Source organism: Hyla sarda, chromosome 2, assembly GCF_029499605.1.
Source record: "Hyla sarda isolate aHylSar1 chromosome 2, aHylSar1.hap1, whole genome shotgun sequence".
Lineage (NCBI taxonomy): Eukaryota > Metazoa > Chordata > Amphibia > Anura > Hylidae > Hyla > Hyla sarda.
Window position 1 is genome coordinate 179,353,557 of NC_079190.1, and position 24,732 is coordinate 179,378,288.

Sequence of the window (24,732 nt, forward strand, 5' to 3'; positions counted from 1 at the left end):
TTTGTACCTGCTAATCTGTTAAGGGCCTGGATACTGTGAAAGGCTGGGCAAAAGTAATCACCGGCTGGTGTTTTACACCTATACATTTTTTTTAACCCCTGAAGGACTTATATTTTCGTTTTTTCCTCCTCGCCTTCTAAAAAACATAACTTTTATATTGTTATCCACAGACTAGTATGAGGGCTTGTTTTTTTGTAATGATATCACTCATTTTACCATAAAATGTATCGAAAATCCAAAAAAATACTATTTATGTGGGGAAATTGATAAGAAAATAGCAAGTTAGCAAATTTTGGAAGGTTTCATTTTCATGCTGTACACTTTTCGGTAAAATAGACATGTTTTCTTATTCTGTGGGTCAATATGATTAAAATGATACCCATGATTACATACTTTTCTATTATTGTACCACAAAAAAAAATTGCAAACTTTTTAACCAAATTAGCGTGTTTAAAATCTCTCTATTTTGCTAACCTATTACTTTTTCATTTTTCCGTATAAGCGACAGTATTAGGGCCCATTTTTTGAACCGTGATCTGTAATTTTTATATACCACATTTGCATATATAAAACTTTTAATAATTTTTTTTTTCAATTTTTGGGGAAATAAAATGTTAGAAAAAAACTGCAATTTTGGACTTTTTTTTTCTTTACGTTCACGCTGTTCACCGTACGGGATAATTAACATTATATTTTAATAGTTCAGATATTTACACATGCGGCGATACCAAATATGTTTATTAAAACATTTTTTTTATACTTTTTGGAGGTAAAATGGGGAAAAACGGACAAGTTAAATTTTTATTGGGGGAGGGGATTTTTCCAAATTTTTTTACTTTTATTTTTTCCTTTTTTATTTTTATTCTTACACTTTAATAGTCCCCATAGGGGACTATTTATAGCAATCATTTGATTGCTAATACTGTTCAGAACTATGCATAAGGCATAGCACTGATCTATGTTGTCGGCTATCTTCTGCTCGATCTCAGACCAGAGCCGGACGGAGGCAGATAAGAGGACCTCTGTCTGCCATTACAGATGATCGGATCACCGCGGCAGCGCTGCGGGCGATCCTATCATGCATTTTCATGACCGCACTCCCACAGATGCTGTGATCTGTATTGATGACGGCATCTGATGGGTAAATGGCAGACATCCGCACGATTGCGAATGTCGGCCATTACCGATGGGTCCCTGGCTGCAATTAGCAGCCAGGAACTGCCGAGCATTACCCGAGCATCGCTCCCATGCTCGCGGTGATGTACAAGACGTAAATATGCGTCCTGGTGCGTTAAGCACCAACTCATCAGGATGTACATTTACGTCCTGCATCGTTAAGGGGTTAAGAGTACTCTAGCACATTTTTCTTCCCTCATAAGTGCATACCATATACCTACTTCTTAATATGTACTATTTTGTACCTGTTAATCAGTCAAGGGCCTAGATGCTGTGAAAGTGCAGGCAAAAGTACACAAATACTATTTTAAGCGTAGTGGAGGGTATTGTACTCCCCTCATATATGCACTAAGTATGTCAGGTAGAAAAGTGCCAGGACATGCACAGAGGAATGGCAGAGGCCTAAATTCATCAGGAAGAGGTTGTAGCTAGACTTGTGCACTAGAACATTTTTCGTTTCGTTTAGTTTAGTTTTTTCATTTTTGAAATTTTTTTCGGTTTGGTAATATTTTCGGTTTTGATTTTTCGGATACATTCGGCATTCGGGTGTTCGGTTTGATTTTTTGGATACCTTCGGTATTTGGGTACATTCGGTAAATCTTTTTATTCTTTTTTGGACTTTAGTGATCCTAAAAAATTATGATACCTTTTTAATTAAAATTTCGTAGGATACCATAAAAAAATAATAATAAAAAAGATACAGTAGTGATGGAAAAAATTGTATCTAACGAAATGTATCTTTTTTATTATGAAATGTTTATTACATTTTAAACAGGGATCAATTCATGTGAGCGGGTAAAGCACAAAAAATGTAGCCGACAATAATAAAAATGTATTGTGTGCATGTTTTTCACTTTTTTTTTTTACATTTTTTAGGTAGTACTACTACTCCCAGCATGGAACACACTGTTCCATGATGGGAGTAGTAGTTACCTGTACTTATTGACAGATCACCGGGGTCCCTTGTGATCCTCTTGTATAATGTATAGATACGGCGGCCGCTCTTCTATGGTCCCCTGCACTCGTATATATACACATATTCATATTTCCCGCAGAGCTGTGATTGGCCAGATGGTTCCATCCAATCATAGCTCTCTGTGAGAAATAGGAATATGTGTATATATATGGCCATGCAGGGGACCATAGGAGAGCGGCCGCCGCATCCATACATTATACAGGAGCATCACAGCGGGCATCAGGAGTGATACCCGCAGTGATCTTTCCTTTACTACAAGTACTACTACTCCCAACATGGAGTACACTCTGCTCCATGCTGGGAGCTGTAGTACCTGCATTAAAAGACAGATCGCAGCGGGTGTCAGAAGTTACACTCGCTGCGATATGTCTATTAATGCAGGTACTACAGCTCCCAGCATGGAGCAGAGTGTGCTCCATGTTGGGAGTATTAGTACCTGCAGTAAGGGACAGATCCCAGCGGATGTCACTCCTCCTGACACCCGCTGCGATCGTCCTTATGTGAATGTCGGGATCAGCTGTTCTCAGGGCTGCAGAGCCGGGAGAACAGCTGACGCTGAGCCGTAGGTATACATCGTATATCTACTGCCCAGCAAGAACTTACAGTGAGCCTGCAATGTGTATACAGTATACACATTGCTGGTCCACTTAACCCCTTGCTGAGCTGTGCGCTATGTGCAGGCCCAGCAAGGAAAGAGTTAACTTACACTGCTGGACAGTGTAGGTTAACCCTTTGGGCGGTATACACTATATACAGCTATCTATAGATAGCTGTATATAGTGTATACAGAAGACGAAGTCTGTTTACTTCCCTCGTGTACCGGACAGGTCAGTGTAGCTCCGCCCCAAGTGATGACATCATTAGGGGGCGGAGCTACATAAGGGAATTAGGCTAGTTAAAGAGGTACTCCGGTGAAAACCTTTTTTCTTTTAAATCAACTGGTGGCAGAAAGTTAAACATATTTGTAAATTACTTCTATTAAAAAATCTTAATCCTTCCTGTACTTATTAGCTGCTGAATACTACAGAGGAAATCCTTTCAAACCGAATGCCCGAAAATGGTAAAATTCGGTAAATTAGACATTCGTGCCGAACCGAATTGCACATGTCTAGTTGCAGCAGACTAGGGGCGAATGGCAGCAGGAGTCGTAGGGAGAGGTCTGAGCTCATGATATCAGCTAGCGATCGTGTCTCCACCAGCAACTCATCTGCCATTATCGATTGGTTAACACGGTCATCCACTTCATCATAGGTGATATCTGATACCCCCAGTCAACAGTCGGTGGGTTCCTCAGACACAACCCTCAGTTTGCATGGCCCGGGAGCAGTCCCTGTCCTCCCATTGCCTCTGTCCTATGCTGTTCCTTCCCCTAAAGAAGTATCTTATGCTGTGGTTTCAGCTCCACTATTCACTGAGGATGATCTAGCTGCGGCCAGCCAAGATGTAGAGTAGACATCCGGTGCTTCCTCCGCTAGTCAGGCAAGTAGTCATGAGGAGAGTGACGTGGGAGGCGGCGTTGCCAGTGTTCAGGGTCCTGAAGCAGGCACTGTTGAGGAACCTGAGGAGGACATCAGTGACGTGCAGACACTTGTTGATGATGATGAAGTCGATCGAAATTGGGAGTCGGGTGCAGAAGGAGATTCATCATCATCAGGAGAAGAGGGTTGCAGGTTGCCCGTGAGGCAACAGCTTAGCCAGCAAGGTGGTAGCATTGTTGGCAGTCAGCATGGAGGTGTAAATTCTGGAGCCAAACGTGCCCGGGGTAGACCACCCGCTTCGCGGCAGCCTACCTTCCCGGGAGGTAATGGAACAGGGGTTCCTGGAGATGGCAGCATAGCAGTCAATTAGTGCAGACTGTTGGTGGGAAAATCAGGTACTCGGCGGTGTGGCAGCTTTTCATCAAGCATCCGGAGGAGGTTAACCTGGCCACTTGCAAGATGTGTCGGCAGAAGGCGAAGCGTGGGCCCCAAAGTTGGCACCATGGCCCTGCGTCAACATATGCTGCGCCACCATAAAGCGGCCTGGGAGAACCATAGCTCCGATGTAGTGGTCCAGCCTGCTGTATCACCCAGTGACATGCTGCACCCTCTTTCAGCCAGCCAAGGCTCCACCACCTTAGCCTAAGGGAGCTGTGTTTCATACCCTCCTTCTGTCGCTCCAGATGCTCCTGCTCCTCCTACTTTTAGTCAGTCATTCTGCTGCAGTCGCTCCCTTTTTAAGTGGTGGACTCTGCACCTTTCAGAGAACTGATGGCTTGTGCCGAGCCAAGGTGGAGAGTGCCAAGCCGTCATTTCTTTGGGAAGAAGGCAGTACCAGTGCTGCACAATTTTGTGGAAGAGAAGGTGGGCCAGTCCTTGAGCCTGTTGGTGTGTACCAAAGTGCACGGCAGCAACGAAGTCTGAAGCTGTAACTACAGTCAAGGACAATACATGTCCTTCACGGCTCACTGGGTGAATGTGGTTCCTGCACAGCCACAACACCAACTTGGACAGGTCACTCCGCTTCTTCCTCCACGCTTCCAGGACATTGGTCCTGTGACAGTATTCGACTCCGCCTCCTCATCCTCCACGGTGTCCTCAGCCTCCTCTGCCCAGACAAGTCTCAGTGGCCCTTCAGCATACCATGTTTGCAGGGCATGGCGGTGTCACACTGTTCTTCACATGGTTTGCCTTGGCGAACGGAGTCACACAGAGGAGGAACTGCTAAAAGTCATTCATAAAGAAATCTGAACATGGCTTACTCCACGAAAACTGAAAATGGAAACCATGGTGACTGACAATGGGAAGAACATGTTGTCTGTGCTGCAACAGGGAAGGCAGTGCCATGCGCCCTGCATGGCTCACATGTTCAATCTGGTTGTCAAGCGGTTCCTGAAGTGTTCCCCCCATTTGCAAGACATCCTAACAATGGGAAGGAAACTTTGCATGCACTTCAGCCACTCGTACACCGCAAAGCACACCCTCCTTGAGCTGCAGCGTCAGAACGGTATCCCCCAACATAGTCTGATTTGCAACGTTGCCACACATTGGACTTCCATCCTCCATATGTTGGACCGACTATACGAATAGAGAAAAGCCATCACCAATTTCTTGATGATCCAAGCGGATAGGGGTACTCCCCTGTGTAACTCCAATGTCAACCCGTTGCTGCTCATACATGACACCTGCCATTTGCTCAGGCCCTTTGAGGAAGCCACATTATTGGTAAACCGCCAGGATTACACAATGACCGACATAATTCCACTGCTTTATTTCCTACAACACATGTTGGAAACGATGGCTGGTCAGGGCAATGGAGACATGGCGCCTACATCTCACGGCCACATGAGCCCTGTGGGGACAGAGGAGGAGGAGGGGGAGGGGCACAGTGAAGCACAGTTTAGGTTTCGCCAAATGGGTGATTTTTCTAGTCATCTGACAGGAGAGGAGGAGCAGGGACAGCCAGAGGAGCTAGATGGTTATGAGGAAGGAAAGACAGAGGACCCAGACACACCGTGGCAGCATGCAGTGGAGATGGAGTCAGGGAGTACCTCCGAGTCACTTGCACAAATGACATGATGCATGCTCACTTGCTTGCGTAGTGATGCCGAATTGTCACCAGCGGGATGACTTCTGGCTCTCCACCTTATTGAACCCTCGCTACCGTAGCAAAATGGGGGCCTTTTTTACACCCACTGAGAGGGAGGACAAATTGACCTACTACAGAGACATCTTACGTAGTCAGTTGGCCGATGCCTATCGGCGCCATCGTCCATCCTCTCACAGGTCTGAATCGGTGGGCCCTCTGCGCTCACCTTCCACTGCAATGGCTGCTGGGGAGGGGTGGGGTAGCAGGAGCAGTACCAGCTCCATCAGCAGCAGCCTGAGTCTACAGTCTCTAATGTGTACCTTTCTTCACCCGCAAAGTGAAGCAACTCATCAGCACCAGGTAGACCTTGCCAACACACTTGAAGTTCTGCTGGACTTATGGGCAGCCAAACTTGATTTGTGGCCACAACTAGCAGAGTTTGCCTTGGAAAAGCTGTCATGCCCGGCCTGTGTGCCATCAGATTGGGTGTTTAGTGCAGTGGGGGCCATAGTCACCCCAAGGCGAACTCTTCTGTCCACTAAAAATGCGGAGAGACTGACCTTTGTGAAAATGAATCAGGCATGGATCAGTCAGGATTTCCACCCACCAATGGCTGATGCATAAGAGTAGATTGACCATGGTGCCACAACAACATTTCACAAATATGGATAGTGCCAAACAGATTTAAGGCGCTGCTCCTCAGTTACAAACATTCCTCTGCATCAGACCTTTTTTCCCCCACCTTCGTCACCGGGTACTGGTATTGCAACCCACCGCACCACTCTGTCACCGGGTCACTTTCAGGACTCCTTATGCTGCTCTGCCATCTCCAGGCTGTCTCATTCAGCCACTATATCATCTCCTCATGCTTCTGCCAACTCCAGGCTTCACCATTCAGCCACTATATGGTCTCCTCATACTTCAGCCAACTCCAGGCTGTGCCGTTCAGCCACTATATGGTCTCCTCATGCTTCGGCCAACTCCAGGCTGTGCCATTCAGCCACTATATTGTCTCCTCTTGCTTCAGCCACCTCCAGGATTTGCCATTCAGCCACTATATGGTGTACTCGTGCGTCTGCCAACTCCAGGCTGTGCCATTCAGCCACTATATGATCTCTTCATGCTTCAGCCAACTCCAGGCTGTGCCATTTAGCCACTATATTGTCTCCTCATGCGTCGGCCACCTCCAGGCTGTGCCATTCAGCCACTATATGGTCTCCTCATGATTCAACCAACTCCAGACTGTGCCATATAGCCCCTATATGGTCTCCTCATGCTTCATCCACCTCCAGGCTGTGCCATTCAGCCACTATATGGTCTCCTCATGCTACAGCCAACTCCAGGCTGTGCCATTCAGCCACTATATGGTTTACTGATGCTGCTGGGCCTGGGACATTACCTGCAAATTTACATGGTAGCACTAACTACTATAAATATTCAATTACAATTTTAAAATTAATCGTTTAATCTTAGGGATTGTGTGGCCCTATAATCTCCTCATTCTGCCGCGAGCTGCAGGCTGTGTCATTCAGCCACTATATGGTTTACTGATGCTGCTGTGCCTGGGACATTACCTACACATTTTCATGGCAGCACTAGCTACCATAAATCTACAATTAAAATTTGAAAATTCATCTTTAAATCTTAGGGATTGTGAGGCCCTATGTTCTCGTCATGCTGCCGCGAGCTGCAGGCTGTGTAATTCAGCCCCTATATGGTTTACTGATGCTGCTGGGCCTGGGACATTACCTACAAATTTTCATGGTAGCACCAGCTACCATAAATCTTCAATTTTCATTTTTTTATTAATCTTTTAATCTTAGGGATTGTGAGGCCCTATGGTCTGCTTATGCTGCCGCAAGCTGCAGGCTGTGTCATTCAGCCACTGTATGATTTACTGATGCTGCTGGGAAAGGGACATTACCTACAAATTTTTATGGTAGCACTAGCTGCCATAAATCTTCAATCTTCAATGCCTGAGCTGACAGGCAGGGGCTGGAACAGGTGGTATCTCGCCTGGCGGATGACCACCAGATCAATTTTAAGATACAAGTACAAGCTTTTTCACTGAAACCATTTCTAGCTTTCTGCGCCCACTTATCCAATGGCACAGAAGCTGAATGTGCTCCTGTCCAAGTTGCTGGTACTGCAGTCCCTCCCTTTTCAAGTGGACACTCAGAGTATTGGAGCAAATCCTCATAGCAAACCTCTCCTGCTCTGGACAGTTCCTAAAATGGGCAGAGGTGTCAGCAGAGAGCACTGTGGTCAGATGGAAAGGAAATTCAAAAAGAAAGAACTTCCTGTGAATCATAACAGCAGCTGATAAGTGCTGGAAGAGTTAATATATTTTTAATAGAAGTAATTCACAAATCTGTTAAACTTTCTGGCACCAGTTGATTTAAAACAAAATGTTTTCCAGTGGACACCAAGCTTTGCAGCACGGTACAGTCTATAGAGGATGTGTATAGGTTACAAGATGACCTGGATAGACTAAGTGTCTGGGCATCCACTTGGCAAATGAGGTTCAATGTGGATAAATGTAAAGTTATGCATCTTGGTACTAATAACATGCATGTGTCATATGTCTTATGGGGGATTAAACTGGCAGAGTCACTGGTAGAGAAGGATCTGTGTGTACTTGTAGATCACAGACTACAGAATAGCATGCAATATCAGGCTGCTGCTTCCAAGGCCGGCAGGATATTGTCATGTTTTAAAAGAGGCATGGACTCGAGGGACAGGGACATAATACTCCCCCTTTATAAAGCATTGGTATGGCCTCACCTGGAATATGCTGTTCAGTTTTGTTCGCCTGTTCATAAAAGGGACACTGTGGAGCTGGAGAGGGTGCAGAGACGCGCAACTAAACTAATATGGGGCATGGAACATCTTAGCTATGAGGAGCGATTAAAGGAGTTACAAATGTTTAGTCTTGAGAAGGAACGTTTAAGGGGGGATATGATAAACGTATATAAATATATTAATGGCCCATACAAAACATATGGAGAAAAACAGTTCCAGGTTAAGCCCCCTCAAAGGACAAGGGGGCACTCCCTCCGTTTGGAGAAGAAAGGGTTTAGTCTCAAGGGGCAACACGCCTTCTTTACCATAAGAACTGTTAATTTATGGAACAGTCTACCTCAGGAACTAGTCACAGCAGGAACAATTAATAAATTTAAAACAGGGTTAGATACATTCCTGGAACAAAATAACATTAATGCTTATGCAGAAATATAAAATCCCATCCCTTCCCCCAATATCCAACCAAACCCCTACCCTTCAATTTCCTGGTTGAACTTGATGGACGTATGTCTTTTTTCGACCGTACTAACTATGTAACTATGGAGTACCCCTTTAATGCCACAGGCAATTTGGGACTCAATGACCGCAACGAGTTCAGCTCTTTTCTATAATAACAGTATGTGTTTCTATAATTCTGTTTGAATTGTGCTTTTAATTATGTGTTAATCACTTTTTGTCTGTGTATATGTCACATGACCTTCCTTACTATCACATGATCCCCCTTGCATCAGGTTGCCTGATGTATTGGGGACTGACACACCAGCCGCTATTCAGGTTAGAGGAAGTGCGTCAGATGCACAAAACAACTTGTTTTGGTCACCCTGTCCTCTACCAGTGCTCCCCCGCCTGCTACCTGAGACCTGCTGACCGGGTGCGCTGCGATATTACTCCCAGCCGGGATGCGATTCGCGATGCGGGACGCGCCCGCTCGCGATGCGCATCTCGGCTCCCGTACCTGACCCGTTCCCCGTCTGTGTTGTCCCGGCGCGCGCGGCCCCGCTCCTTAGGGCACGCGCGCGCCGGGTCTCTGCGATTTAAAGGGCCACTGCGCGACTAATTGGCGCAGCAGGCCTAATCAGTATCCTCAACTGTGCACTCCCTACTTATACCTCACTTCCCCTGCACTCCCTCGCCGAATCTTGTTGCCATTGTGCCAGTGAAAGCGTTTCCTTGTGTGTTCCTAGCCTGTGTTCCAGACCTCCTGCCGTTGCCCCTGACTACGATCCTTGCTGCCTGCCCTGACCTTCTGCTACGTCCAACCTTGCTTTTGTCTACTCCCTTGTACCGCGCTTATCTCAGCAGTCAGAGAGGTTGAGCCGTTGCCGGTGGATACTACCTGGTTGCTACTGCCGCTGCAAGACCATCCCGCTTTGCGGCGGGCTCTGGTGAATACCAGTAGCAACTTAGAACTGGTCCACCGACACGGTCCACGCCAATCCCTCTCGGGCACAGAGGATCCACCTCCAGCTAGCCGAATCGTGACAGTAGATCCGGCCATGGATCCCGCTGAGGTCCCGCTACCAGTTGTCACCGACCTCACCACGGTGGTCGCCCAGCAGTCGCAACAGATAGCGCAACAAGGCCACCAGCTGTCTCAACTGACCATGATGCTACAGCAGCTACTACCACAGCTTCAGCAATCATCTCCTCCGCCAGCTCCTGCACCTCCTCCGCAGCGAGTGGCCGCTTCCGGCCTACGATTATCCTTGCCGGATAAATTTGATGGGGACTCTAAGTTTTGCCGTGGTTTTCTTTCGCAATGTTCCCTGCATTTGGAGATGATGTCGGACCAGTTTCCAACTGAAAGGTCTAAGGTGGCTTTCGTAGTCAGCCTTCTGTCTGGGAAAGCCCTGTCATGGGCCACACCGCTCTGGGACCGCAATGATCCTGTCACTGCCTCTGTACACTCCTTCTTCACGGAGATTCGAAGTGTCTTTGAGGAACCTGCCCGAGCCTCTTCTGCCGAGACTGCCCTGCTGAACCTGGTCCAGGGTAATTCTTCTGTTGGCGAGTACGCCATCCAATTCCGTACTCTTGCCTCCGAATTATCCTGGAATAACGAGGCCCTCTGCGCGACCTTTAAAAAAGGCCTATCCAGTAACATTAAAGATGTGCTGGCCGCACGAGAAATTCCTGCTAACCTGCATGAACTTATTCATCTTGCCACCCGCATTGATATGCGTTTTTCCGAAAGGCGTAAGGAGCTCCGCAAGGATATGGACTTTGTTCACATAAGGCGGTTTCTCTCCCCGGCTCCTCTCTCCTCTGGTCCTCTGCAATCCGTTCCTGTGCCTTCCACCGTGGAGGCTATGCAAGTTGACCGGTCTCGCTTGACACCTCAAGAGAGGACACGATGCCGCATGGAGAACCTTTGCCTGTACTGTGCCGGTACCGAACATTTCTTGAAGGATTGTCCTATCCGTCCTCCTCGCCAGGAAAGACGCACGCTGACTCCGCACAAAGGTGAGACAGCTCTTGATGTGAACTCTGCTTCTCCACGTCTTACTGTGCCTGTGCGGATGTCTTCTTCTACCTTCTCCTTCTCTGCTATGGCCTTCTTGGATTCCGGATCTGCAGGAAATTTTATTTTGGCCTCCCTCATCAACAAGTTCAACATCCCGGTGACCAGTCTCGCCAGACCCCTCTACATCTACTCTGTTAATAATGAAAGATTGGACTGTACCGTGCGTTACCGCACGGAACCTCTCTTAACCCCTTAAGGACTCAGCCCATTTTGGCCTTAAGGACTCAGACAATTTAATTTTTACGTTTTCATTTTTTCCTCCTCGCCTTCTAAAAATCATAACTCTTTTATATTTTCATCCACAGACTAGTATGAGGGCTTGTTTTTTGCGCGACCAGTTGTCCTTTGTAATGACATCACTCATTTTATCATAAAATGTATGGCGCAACCAAAAAACACTATTTTTGTGGGGAAATTAAAACGAAAAACGCAATTTTGCTAATTTTGGAAGGTTTCTTTTTCACGCCGTACAATTTATGGTAAAAATGACATGTGTTCTTTATTCTGAGGGTCAATACGATTAAAATGATACCCATTTTTATATACTTTTATATTATTGTTGCGCTTAAAAAAAATCACAAACTTTTTAACCAAATTAGTACGTTTATAATCCCTTTATTTTGATGACCTATAACTTTTTTATTTTTCCGTATAAGCGGCGGTATGGGGGCTCATTTTTTGCGCCATGATCTGTACTTTTTTTTGATACCACATTTGCATATAAAAAACTTTTAATACATTTTTTATAATTTTTTTTTAATAAAATGTATTAAAAAAGTAGGAATTTTGGACTTTTTTATTTTTTTTCGTTCACGCCGTTAACCGTACGGGATCATTAACATTTTATTTTAATAGTTCGAAACTTTACGCATGCGACGATACCATATATGTCTATAAAAAATTTTTTTACGCTTTTTGGGGGTAAAATAGGAAAAAACGGACGTTTTACTTTTTTATTGGGGGAGGGGATTTTTCACTTTTTTTTTACTTTTACTTTTACATTTTTTTACATTTTTTTTTACACTTCAATAGTCCCCATAGGGGACTATTCATAGCAATACCATGATTGCTAATACTGATCTGTTCTATGTATAGGACATAGAACAGATCAGTGTTTTCGGTCATCTTCTGCTCTGGTCTGCTCGATCACAGATCAGAGCAGGAGATGCCGGGAGCCGGACGGAGGAAGGAGAGGGGACCTCCGTGCGGCGTTATGAATGATCGGATCCCCGCAGCAGCGCTGCGGGCGATCCGATCGTTCATTTAAATCGCGAACTGCCGCAGATGCCGGGATCTGTATTGATCCCCGCACCTGAGGGGTTAATGGCGGACGCCCGCGAGATCGTGGGCGTCGGCCATTGCCGGCGGGTCCCTGGCTGCGATCAGCCGCGCATGACACGGGCATCGCTCCGATGCCCACGGTTATGCTTAGGACGTAAATGTACGTCCTGGTGCGTTAAGTACCACCGCACCAGGACGTACATTTACGTCCTGCGTCCTTAAGGGGTTAATGTGCATCGGATCCCATCACGAAAAAATTGAATTTTTGGTCCTCTCTAACTGCACTTCAGAAATTCTTCTTGGATTACCGTGGCTTCAACGCCATTCCCCAACCCTTGATTGGACCACAGGGGAAATCAAGAACTGGGGTACTTCTTGCCACAAGGACTGTCTTAAACCGGCTCCCAGTACTCACAGTCGAGACCCTGTAGTTCCCCCTGGTATCTGGTCTTCCCAAGGCCTATCTGGATTATGCTGATGTTTTTTGCAAAAAACAAGCAGAGACTTTGCCTCCTCACAGGCCTTATGACTGACCTATTGACCTCCTCCCGGGTACTACTCCACCCCTCAAGCCATGTCGGAATTCATCCAGGAGAACTTAAAAAAGGGGTTTAGCCGCATGTCCTCCTCTCCTGCCGGAGCTGGATTTTTTTTTTTTGTCTCCAAAATAGACGGCTCCCTACTCCCTTGCATTGATTACCGCGGACTTAATAAAATCACTGTAAAAAAACGCTACCCCCTACCTCTTATCTCGGAACTCTTTGACCGCCTACGAGGCGCCCACATCTTTACCAAGCTGGACTTAAGAGGTGCTTATAATCTCATCCTCATCAGGGAGGGGGACGAATGGAAGACTGCATTTAATACCAGAGATGGACACTTTGAGTATCTGGTTATGCCCTTTGGCCTTTGCAACGCCCCTGCCGTCTTCCAAGACTTTGTAAATGAAATTTTTCGTGATCTTCTATATACCTGTGTTGTGGTTTACCTGGACGATATTCTGATTTTTTCTGCCAACTTAGAAGAACACCGCCAGCATGTCCGCATGGTTCTTCAGAGACTTCGGGACAATCAACTTTATGCCAAAATGGAAAAATGTCTCTTTGAATGTCAGTCTCTTCCTTTCCTATGATACTTAGTCTCTTGCCAGGGACTACAAATGGACCCAGATAAACTATCTGCCGTATTGGATTGGCCACGCCCCTCCGGACTCCGTGCTATCCAACGTTTTTTGGGGTTCGCCAATTATTACAGACAATTTATTCCACACTTTTCCACTATTGTGGCTCCTATCGTGGCTCTAACCAAGAAAAACGCCAATCCTAAGTCCTGGTCTCCTCAAGCGAAAGACGCATTTAAACATCTCAAGTCTGCCTTTTCTTCTGCTCCCGTACTCTCCAGACCTGACCCATCTAAACCCTTCTTATTGGAGGTAGACGCCTCCTCGGTGGGAGCTTGAGCAGTTCTTCTACAAAAAAATTCTTCTGGGCATGCTGTTACTTGTGGTTTTTTTTTCTTGGACCTTCTCTCCGGCGGAAAAAAACTACTCCATTGGTGATCGAGAATTACTGGCCATAAAATTGTCGCTTGAGGAATGGAGGCACCTGCTGGAGGGATCCAAATATCCAGTTATTATATACACTGACCACAAGAATCTCTCTTATCTCCAGTCTGCCCAACGGCTGAACCCTTGCCAGGCTAGGTGGTCGTTGTTATTTGCCCGTTTTAACTTTGAAATCCATTTTCGCCCTGCTGACAAGAACATTAGGGCCGATGCCCTCTCTCGTTCTTCAGATGCCTCTGAAGTGGAAGCCTCTCCGCAACACATCATTCCTCCGGACTGTCTGATCTCCACTTCCCCAGCTTCCATCAGACAAACTCCTCCAGGGAAGACCTTCGTTTCTCCACGCCAGCGCCTCGGGATTCTCAAGTGGGGACACTCCTCCCACCTCGCAGGCCATGCTGGCATCAAAAAATCCCTTCAACTCATCTCTCGATTTTATTGGTGGCCTACTCTGGAGACTGATGTTGTTGATTTCGTGCGGGCTTGTACTGTCTGTGCCCAGGATAAGACTCCTCGCCAGAAGCCTGCTGGTCTCCTTCATCCTCTGCCTGTTCCTGAACAACCTTGGTCACAGATTGGTATGGACTTTATTACTGACTTGTCTTTATCCCGTGGCAACACAGTTGTTTGGGTGGTCGTTGATCGATTTTCCAAGATGGCACATTTTATCCCTCTTCCAGGCCTTCCTTCGGCGCCTCAGTTGGCAAAGCAATTTTTTATACACATTTTTCGCCTTCACGGGTTGCCCACGCATATCGTCTCGGATAGAGGCGTTCAATTTGTGTCTAAATTCTGGAGGGCCCTCTGTAAGCAGCTCAAGATCAAATTAAACTTCTCTTCTTCTTATCATCCCCAATCCAATGGGCAAGTAGAAAGAATTAATCAGGTCCTGGGTGACTATTTGCGACATTTTGTTTCCTCCCGCCAGGATGACTGGGCAGATCTTCTACTATGGGCCGAATTCTCATACAACTTCAGAGTCTCCGAATCTTCTGCTAAATCCCCATTCTTCGTGGTGTACGGTCGTCACCCTCTTCCTCCCCTCCCCACTCCCATGCCCTCTGGTTTGCCCGCTGTTGATGAAGTGACTCGAGACCTTTCCACCATATGGAAAGAAACCCAAAATTCTCTTTTACAGGCTTCATCCCGGATGAAAAAATTTGCTGATAAGAAAAGAACTCCCCCCATTTTTGCTCCTGGAGACAAGGTATGGCTCTCCGCTAAGTATGTCCGCTTTCGTGTCCCCAGTTATAAACTGGGACCGCGCTATCTTGGTCCTTTCAAAATCAAGTGCCAGATCAACCCTGTCTCTTACAAACTCCTTCTTCCTCCTTCTCTCCATATTCCCAATGCCTTCCATGTCTCTCTCCTTAAACCACTCATCCTTAACCGCTTCTCTCCCAAAGTTGTTTCTCCCACTCCAGTTTCCGGTTCATCTGACGTCTTTTCGGTGAAGGAGATTCTAGCATCCAAGACGGTCAGAGGTAAAATATTCTTCTTGGTTGACTGGGAGAATTGTGGCCCAGAGGAGAGATCTTGGGAACCTGAGGACAACATCCTGGACAAAAGTCTTATCCTCAGGTTCTCAGGCTCCAAGAAGAGGGGGAGACCCAAGGGGGGGGTACTGTTACGCCGAGCGCTCCGGGTCCCCGTTCCTCCCCGGAGCGCTCGCAGCGTTCTCTCATTTGCAGCACCCCGGTCAGACCCGCTGACCGGGTGCGCTGCGATAATGTCTCTAGCCGGGATGCGATTCGCAATGCGGGACGCGCCCGCTTGCGGTGCACATCCCGACCGGCTTACCAGACTCGCTCCCCGTCTGTGCTGCCCCGGCGTGCGTGGCCCTGCTCCCTAGGGCGCACGCGCTCCGGGTCTTTGCGATTTAAAGGGCCGGTGCGCCACTGATTGACGCATGGGTTTTAATTAGTGTCTTCACCTGTGCACTTCCCTATATTACCTCACTTCCCCTGCACTTCCTTGCCGGATCTTGTTGCCATTGTGCCAGTGAAAGCGTTCCTTGTGTGTTCCTAGCCTGTGTTCCAGACCTCTTGCCGTTGCCTCTGACTACGATCCTTGCTGCCTGCCCTGACCTTCTGCTACGTCTGACTCTGCTCTTGTCTAATCCCTTGTACCGCGCCTATCTCAGCAGTCAGAGAGGTTGAGCCGTTGCCGGTGGATACGACCTGGTTGCTACCGCCGCTGCAAGTCCATCCCGCTTTGCGGCGGGCTCTGGTGAAAACCAGTAGCAACTTAGAACCGGTCCACCAACACGGTCCACGCCAATCCCTCTCTGACACAGAGGATCCACCTCCAGCCTGCCGAATCCTGACATTAACCCTTTAGATGCGGCGTTCAAAGTTGAACGCTGCGTCTAAACCGAAAGTGAAAGTTGCCCGGCTGCTCAGTGGGGCTGATCGGGACCACCGCAGTGAAAATTGCGGTGCCCCGATCAGCTGGGACACATGTGGAGGTCCTCTTACCTGCCTCCGGTGTGTCCCCTCGGCGATTGATTGCTCCAAGCCTGAGATGCAGGCTTGAGCAATCGACCGCCGATAACCCTGATCAATGCAAAGCTATGGCTTTGCAGTGAACAGGGTATAAGATCTGTGTGTGCAGTGTTATAGGTCCCTATGGGAGCTAAAACACTGCAAAAAAAAAGTGTAAAAAAAAGTAAAGAAATGTCATTTAACCCTTTCCCTAATAAAAGTTTGAATCACCCCCCTTTTCCAATAAAAAAACATGTAAATAAAAATAAATATAAACATGTGTGGTATCGCCGCATGTGTAAATGTCCGACATATAAAAATATATCATTAATTAAACCGCACGGTCAATGGCGTACGCGCAAAAAAATTCCAAAGTCCAAAATAACATATTTTTGGTCACTTTTTATATAATGAAAAAATGAATAAAAAGCTATCAAAAAGTCCGATCAATACAAAAATGGTTCCACTAAAAATTTTAGATCACAGCGCAAAAAATTAGCCCTCATACCGCCCCATATGCAGTAAAATAAAAAAGTTATAGAGGTCAGAAGATGACAATTTTAGAAGTATACATTTTTCTGCATGTAGTTATGATTTTTTACAGAAGTACGACAAAATCAAACCTATACAAGTAGGGTATCATTTTAATCGTATGGACCTACAGAATAAAGATCAGGTGTCATTTTTACCGAAAAATGTACTGCATAGAAACGGAAGCCCACAAAAGTTACAAAATGGCATTTTTTCTTCAATTTCGTCGCGCAATGATTTTTTTTTCCGTTTTGCCGTACATTTTTGGGTAAAATGACTGATGTCACTGCAAAGTAGAATGGGTGGAGCAAAAAAAAATGCCATAATATGAATTTTTAGGTGCAATATTGAAAGGGTTATGATTTTTAAAAGGTGAGGAGGAAAAAACAAAAGTGCAAAAACAGAAAAACCCGTGGTCCTTAAGGGGTTAATAAACCTTTTTCATTTTTATAACACTGTTTCCAATTTTTATTGTGTACCATCAAAGATGGTGAGATCCTTGAGGTGTGGTTAATAAAACATTTTGAAGTGCTCTATTTTGGTCGGTGGGGACCGACTATTTAACCACATACACCTCGGACTCTTGGTTGTGAGCTGCACACAAATCTCTTTTATCCCCCTTAATTTACAAATATGTTTAACTTTCTAGCACCAGTTGATCTTTAAAAAAAAAGTTCTACGGGAGCACCCCCTTAAGTTATAAAGTTCCCCTGGGCCACCCGGCAAGTAGTCCCCTGGGCGGGGACTTACTAACCAGCCCCTTTAGTTATGTGCTTGGCCCCGCCCCGATGGCTTGAATGATGGCTCGTGTCATCGCTCTGCTCCCAAAGCAGAGAGTGCAGAGCAGTAGCGCTAGCCATCATTCAAGCCATCAGGACAAGGTGGCCACAGCGAACGGAGCTGTTAGGTGAAAGTACCCACCGAGGGGACTACTTGCCGGGCTGCCCGGTGGGACTTTATAACGTTGGTGCTGACAGTTGACAATTGCTGACAGTCAATGACAATTGACTATTAGTTGCTAAAAAGCTGATGCAAATATCTCGGTAAGTAAATGAAAGATAAATACTAAGTTATTGGTACTCTAATTTCTAATTTACTGTTATAGCAAATTTTATGTCTGTGTGAAAATCCTCTGTAATATATGGTACTTAATATAAATTAAAGTTATATTTACATATATATGGCTGGTAACATGGCCTTGATGGAAACATATTTTTTGTGTGTTGTCGATATAGAAGTGTGACCCATGTGCTTACTTTCTTTCACAAGACATATCACTTTAAAAGTACACAGAAAGAAGTATAGGATCCCCTTAAGGAATTGGTTGTAGAACATATACATAAATAGTCAAATCAAATACTATATGCATATTAAGGCTTTTTATTTTCTTGCAGATAATTGATAGGATCATTCTATATCTTCATTGCCAAGATACTTTGCTACAATAGAAATCCTAACTAGTAATATTTATAACCTGGATAAAGTTATTTGTTTGCTGTATTACATAATTATGTGTTTGGGGTCTTTGATTCTTTCTGAAACAAAGGCCAATCTGCAATTTTATCAAACTGGAAAGATCTGAATGATGTTTCTTTAACACAAGCCCCTCTGGGTCATGAAACGTTTAACAGGACTCCATGTATTTATTAAGGAGTTATTAGTTTTAGCTATTTACTGATGTGACCTATTTCTCATATGCTTAATCTACTAAAACCATATTGCCGAGCAGTTTGCATGGGTAAGCATATGGACATGGAAATATCAATTGCTAAATGTTTTTTGTTCAAATATATTAATGTTGTGTTACCTAATAAACCTATAAACATTGTTTTAGGCTGGGTTCACACATTGTAAAATAAAATAAAAAATATTTGGCAATGTTTTTTTTATGTAACAATGTGTTCCATTATAGTCTATAGAAAAGTGGCTGCTTGTGCACACATTGTATACAAGAACTGAAGGAATCCCATCATTGAAATGACTGCCATATTTTAAAACAATGGGTGCACTGATGGATATCTTTTAGATAAAAAAAAATAAACTGCCACTTTCTGTGCTTATTTTGCTGTATTTTTTTACACTGTGTGAACCCAGCCTTAAAGGGGTATTCTGACCATAAGCATCGTATCTCCTATCCAAAGGATAGGGAATAAGATGTCTAATTGTAGGGGTCCCGCCGCTGGGAAAATACCCTGCCACTCACCCTGTTGTTCTTCTTACCTGGCCAGCAGACTCAAGGGCTCTCGGCAAAGTTTGATGTTCTCCTGACATCCTCTGCACTGCACTCCCTGAGAGGCTATGAGCAGCGGCTGCTGTGGGCACTGACGAGTGACGCTCCTGACATCACTTCTCAGTGTCCACAACCGCAGCTGAAGCTCTCAGTAAGTGCAGCGCAGAGGATGTCAAACCCTCTAAGAGCCCCTGCACACAAGCCTGTTGGCCAGGTAAGAAGAAGAACAGGGGGAGGAGGGAAGGCGGAAAGTGATGGGGCACAAGGGGTAAGGGAGGATGATTTGGCACAGGGGGATAAAGTTGCACAAGGGGATAAAGGGGGAATTAAATGGCACAGGGGGAAGATTCTACTGTATAATTGCTTTTTATCATGTTTTATAGGTAATTACACTCTGGAGTGAGTACAGTACATATTCGGTCATTTATAAAGATTTCTGAGCCTTTTTTTCCCTATAGGAGACATCTCTCAATAGTGGACACTTTTTTTCCCCCGTAAGTGTCTGCTATTGAAAGATTCTACTGTAATTCATCGAAAAAGAATTGCATAAGATGCTGGGGAGTCACAAAAAATTCTGCATAGGGAGCCATCTAACTGACCAGAACAGCGATCTTGTCTACAGTGCATAGGCATTTTGGGAACAGTAAGCAGCTTAATTGTGAGCCTGGTAATATGTTTCTAACTTATAAAGCGCTTAATGCTTTTATTTATTATGGTACACTGGCATACATGCTTTAGGTATTTGCTAATGTATTTGTCTCTATATAATCCCCTTATGAACCACCTCTGTTGTGATAGCTGTAGAGTCACGCTGTAATATACTGGTTTGCTCCAGTGCAGTATATATTCTTAGTGATTAATCCCTTAAGGATGCAGCAACGTTTTTTCACTTTTCGTTTTTACCTCCTCACCTTTTGCAGACCCATGTGAGTTCTTGTTTTTTTGGGCCTCTAATTACACATTGTAATGTCATCTCTCATTTTACCACAGAATCTATGTGTTTCTACGCAGTACACTTTTCTGTAAACAATAACATATTATCTTCATACTGGTAAGGCCATATGATTACAATGAGGCCCAATTTATATGGCTTTAAGGAACGATCCATTTATATTTTTCAATACAGGCTCCATACAAGCTACAGAATCCTTTTCACCATTATATCATCTTTTGCTATATAACATCCCTCCCCCTCTTGCTAAAATGACAATAAATCCACTTGTGTAGTCAGTTACTCCATACATACATTTAGGGATTCTATGCGCACCTATAAGTACTGTTCACATCATGCGCTTTTCCCGAGAGTCCCTGTTTCACTATGCACACCCATTCTGATTCATTACTCAGTATCTCTGATTGCTGCATTAAATTACCTACTATGGGTGCGCACCCACTATTATGATATCTACTGTACTTTTGCTTTTGAACTTTCTACTGTTTATACCTTATCTCATCTGCAATACTGTGGATTTAATGCAATCAGTTTGTTTCAAATTAACACTTAGATACTTAGTTCTGCACTCACCTTCTAACTTGAATAAACAGGAGAGCCTCTGTCCAGTCCGTGTTTTACTGGTGAATCAATATCCAGTTCGCGGTTCACTGACGGCTCTACCTGTTTCCACAACCGGAACTGTCCTCACATGTCAGTCCATGTACATGGATAAAAAAGCAAGCACAGTCTTACTATGAATTGCCATGAATAAGGGCTTGAATTAATCCCAAAATGCGTCAGTGTGTATGTTTTCATCTTTGGATTCCCCATGTTTTAAGTGATTCCATTAAAGCCTGAATTTTAATACTTTTTTCTGCTGAGAAGCTGGACCTACCATTGTTTGTCCCTTGATCTACATGGGGAGGCAGCCCGCTCTGTCTGAGCTCCAGTGCTTCAGAATTTGGGCCAGTCTACTTATCCATGGCCTGTATGGTGAGTGAGCTGAGTTGCAATACCTATCTTTTGTGACTGCCTATATAACCCTGCTCCACTTGGTTTCTGATGCCTGAGCAACATTGTAGTTTTCTACAGCGTTGCAATATGCTCTCAATTGTCCACTTCTGACCCCTATAACTTTTATTTTTCAGCATACAGAGATGTATGAGAGCTATTTTTTTGTGCCATGATTGGTACAATTTTTGTTTTTGTCTGACTTTATGATCACTTTTTTAAGTTTTTTTTTTTTTTCTGGTACATGAAGAGACCATAAATCAGCAATTCTGGACTTTGGTATTTTTTTTACATTAATACTTATAATCATGCGGTTTATAAATGTTATATTTTAATATTTTGAACATTTCTGCATGTGGCAATACCGCATATGTTTCTGCTTATTTCTGTTTACATTATTCTTGTTGAAAAATGGGTACAGGGGGATGATTCAAACTTTTATTAGGGAATGAGTTTATTCCCATTTATAAATAAATAAAAATGTATATTTTATTCACAATTTTTTTTACTTGTATGTTGCATGCATTTTTATACTGAAGTGAGTAAGTTTGTTTAGTATACATTTCAGTGATAGGGTTGTTTTTACTGAATCCAAGCCATTCATTTCTTCACTCCTGAATAAAACAGTAATAGCAGGGGGCCATCTAGCCTAACACTAGTCCTAGACCCATACAATTATATCAGCATTAAAACTGCGGAAAAAACATGTATGCTTGTACTTGAAAATATTCCGAAACCTGCAGTGATGAAAAATCTAGTAGTACTGCAAGCACAAACCTTTGGTTGACGTTTTTACATGAGGTTTTTACATGGTTTTGCCACTTTATTGCAGCACCACAAATGCTGGGAAAGCACCTGTGACATTATATATATATCACACTCACAACTTGTAAACAACTATGCAAACTTTATAGTACTTTTATTTTAATATTTATAGTATAATAAATACATTTTTAAACTTCTGTCTATATTCTCTTTAGTTTGACTAAAATATATGCCCTATACCACACCAGGGGGGGGGGGGGGGGGGGAATACACAACATTTTTGGACTTTATTCTGTTCTCTATATTGAACACAGGGTAAGGGTCAGTCTTGCATACTTATAAGTTAAAAATCTCTGGAAATTCCAAGTAAATTGTCAACAATTTTAATGGCAAATCTAATTGGTCCAGTCATCTTTCTACGCCATGAACTATACCAGACAGCAAATATGCACTGAACTAAAACCTTTGTAAGAAGCCATCATCCATTATTTAGTATGTGCTAGATGCTTGCATTTTCTTTTTACCCCATGTGAAAATAGTTAACCACATGGAATGAGTCCCACCCCTCCACTTTACAAAATGGTAAAATTAAGTTTTCCTACAGCTACCAAGGGACGGCAGTAAATCACCCTGGTAACAGAGTTTACATTGATTCTGAAAAAAGCACTTGTCCATATGTAACAACGATAACCTTTTAGAAGGTTTGGAAAACAAATCTGACACCCCATTAAAAGGCAAATGATTTTTTTCTCCCGACAAGAAAAAGAAACTTTTAAAACATAGAAGCCTATTAATAAATAATAGGCTTTTTTATAGGAAAGGCTAACATGAAAGCTTAAGCTATAAACTGTATCAGAGGCAGTATTTTGACTTGTGTGGCTTATTTGTTAAAGTAGTGAGATTGAAGCTCAATTTTATTAGCTGTACAAAAGATATTTTATTAAATGTCACATTGTAAATTGATTTTTAAAAAGAACAGAAAAAATTACATTTTCTCGGATGTGTAAAGCAGCAAAAACCTGATACTTATGAAAACCACTAAACCACAAAGTGAAGCTAAATCATCATTCCAAGACCTGTAGTAGTATCTATGACAGCATTTCAACATCCTTTTCCTATTTCTTGTAATGTGTTTGTAACTTTGTCTCTTTTCATTGTAATATTTATTTTTCTTACATTTGAATCCCATGCAACATGTACTAATTTTCTATTTATGCTCTTTATATATTGTTTTTCTTTATACATTCTTACCAATGGGCAGTCTTTTACTTATTAGTATGGGAAGGAAACAGTAGACTAGGCAGAGCTCTTCCACCAATATGTAACCGCACTCCTAAATAGCAATCCAGGCACTTGTTCACATCTCTCTGTGATGACAACTCCCCATGGTGCTCACTATCATAGAATACACTACGCAATCAGTATCAACACAAGAAATATAGATAAGGCACTCACCAGGCTGGTCGTCTAACGAGATCGCTTTATTGAGGAACTTGAATATAAGACATACATAACTTCAGTGCAGGACGGACAGGTGTGTAGCAGTAGGGCTGCCTGGGCAGGAGAAGGTGCCGTTTTGCGCACAGTGGCAATTTGACTGGCCCTTTGCTTCATCACGTTCAGAGATACGTCTTATGCGCCCTGAACACAGGTAGCTATGGTGATAGGTAAACAAATCGCAAATTAGGTAACACATGAACATAGAGACACAACATATCTAAAAACAAAATGGAAATACGGAGAACTACAATAACAAATTCATCTCATTGCGCTCATTGAGGCCAAGGGGCCCATGGCCTCAAGGTGCAAGATCCAGCTAGCTTCTTTTCTTAACAACTGCTGGTGTTTGTCATCCCAAGGTGAGCTTGCTCGATTCATGCCAGTGCGGTAAATGACATAGCACTAATATCACCATTGTGCACATCATTCATGTGCCTAATAAAGGAGAAGGAGAAACAAAAACACGGAAGAAGTCAGTGACCTGGCGCAAATGAGCATTCTGAACATCTTTAATAACCTGACTGACATACCTTTGGATGAGACTGAGATTTCAGTGTTGAATAAGGGACTAAACATTGGACTCCCTGAGAACTTTAATTCCCCTAGGTTCCATGAAGATTTGTATAAAGGAATAAGAAAAATGATCTTAAAGAAATGGAATGCGCAGAAGTAGATATTAGTAATGTGAATGTGAATACTGAGAATTGCTTTCAGGGAGATAACCCCTCTACTTTCTGTCTCCCTTTGGGGCCTGGTGGTAATATTGATATCTTCATGAATGCAGTAGTGAAAGAGGTAAAGGCTCTCATTTATCCAAAAGCTAAGAATAATATTTCTGTTGCTGAAAAAGAAGCTTTAGACAGAGTAAATAAAAATGAAGATATCATTGTTACCAAGGCCGACAAGGGGGGCGCAGTAATAGTGTGGAGTCGGAGGGATCATGACATTGAAGTGACAAAACAATTAGGGAATGTTATGGTATATGAAAAATTTAAGTCAGACCCAACTAACAAAATTATGGAAAAGGTAAGAACATTGATGAGGAAATATACAGAAAATGATGTTATTTCCAGAAAAATAGCTGAAAGTCTGATTCCAAGATATCCAAAGAAAGCTTCATGTTATATTATGCCTAAAACCACAATACAGCCCACAGGTTGTCCGATTGTTGCGGGCATAGGGTCACCTACTGAGTTTTATCTAGTTTCCTTGATTGGCTGATTTCTCCCCTACTTAAAAATATCCCCTCTTATTTAAGAGATACCAGAGAATTAATAACAGTCCTTGTAGATTTTGAGTGGCAACCTGGATACAAATTAACATCCATAGATGTTTAAAGTCTGTACACCCGCATCCTACATGATGTGGGTGTTCAGGCTGTCAGAGAA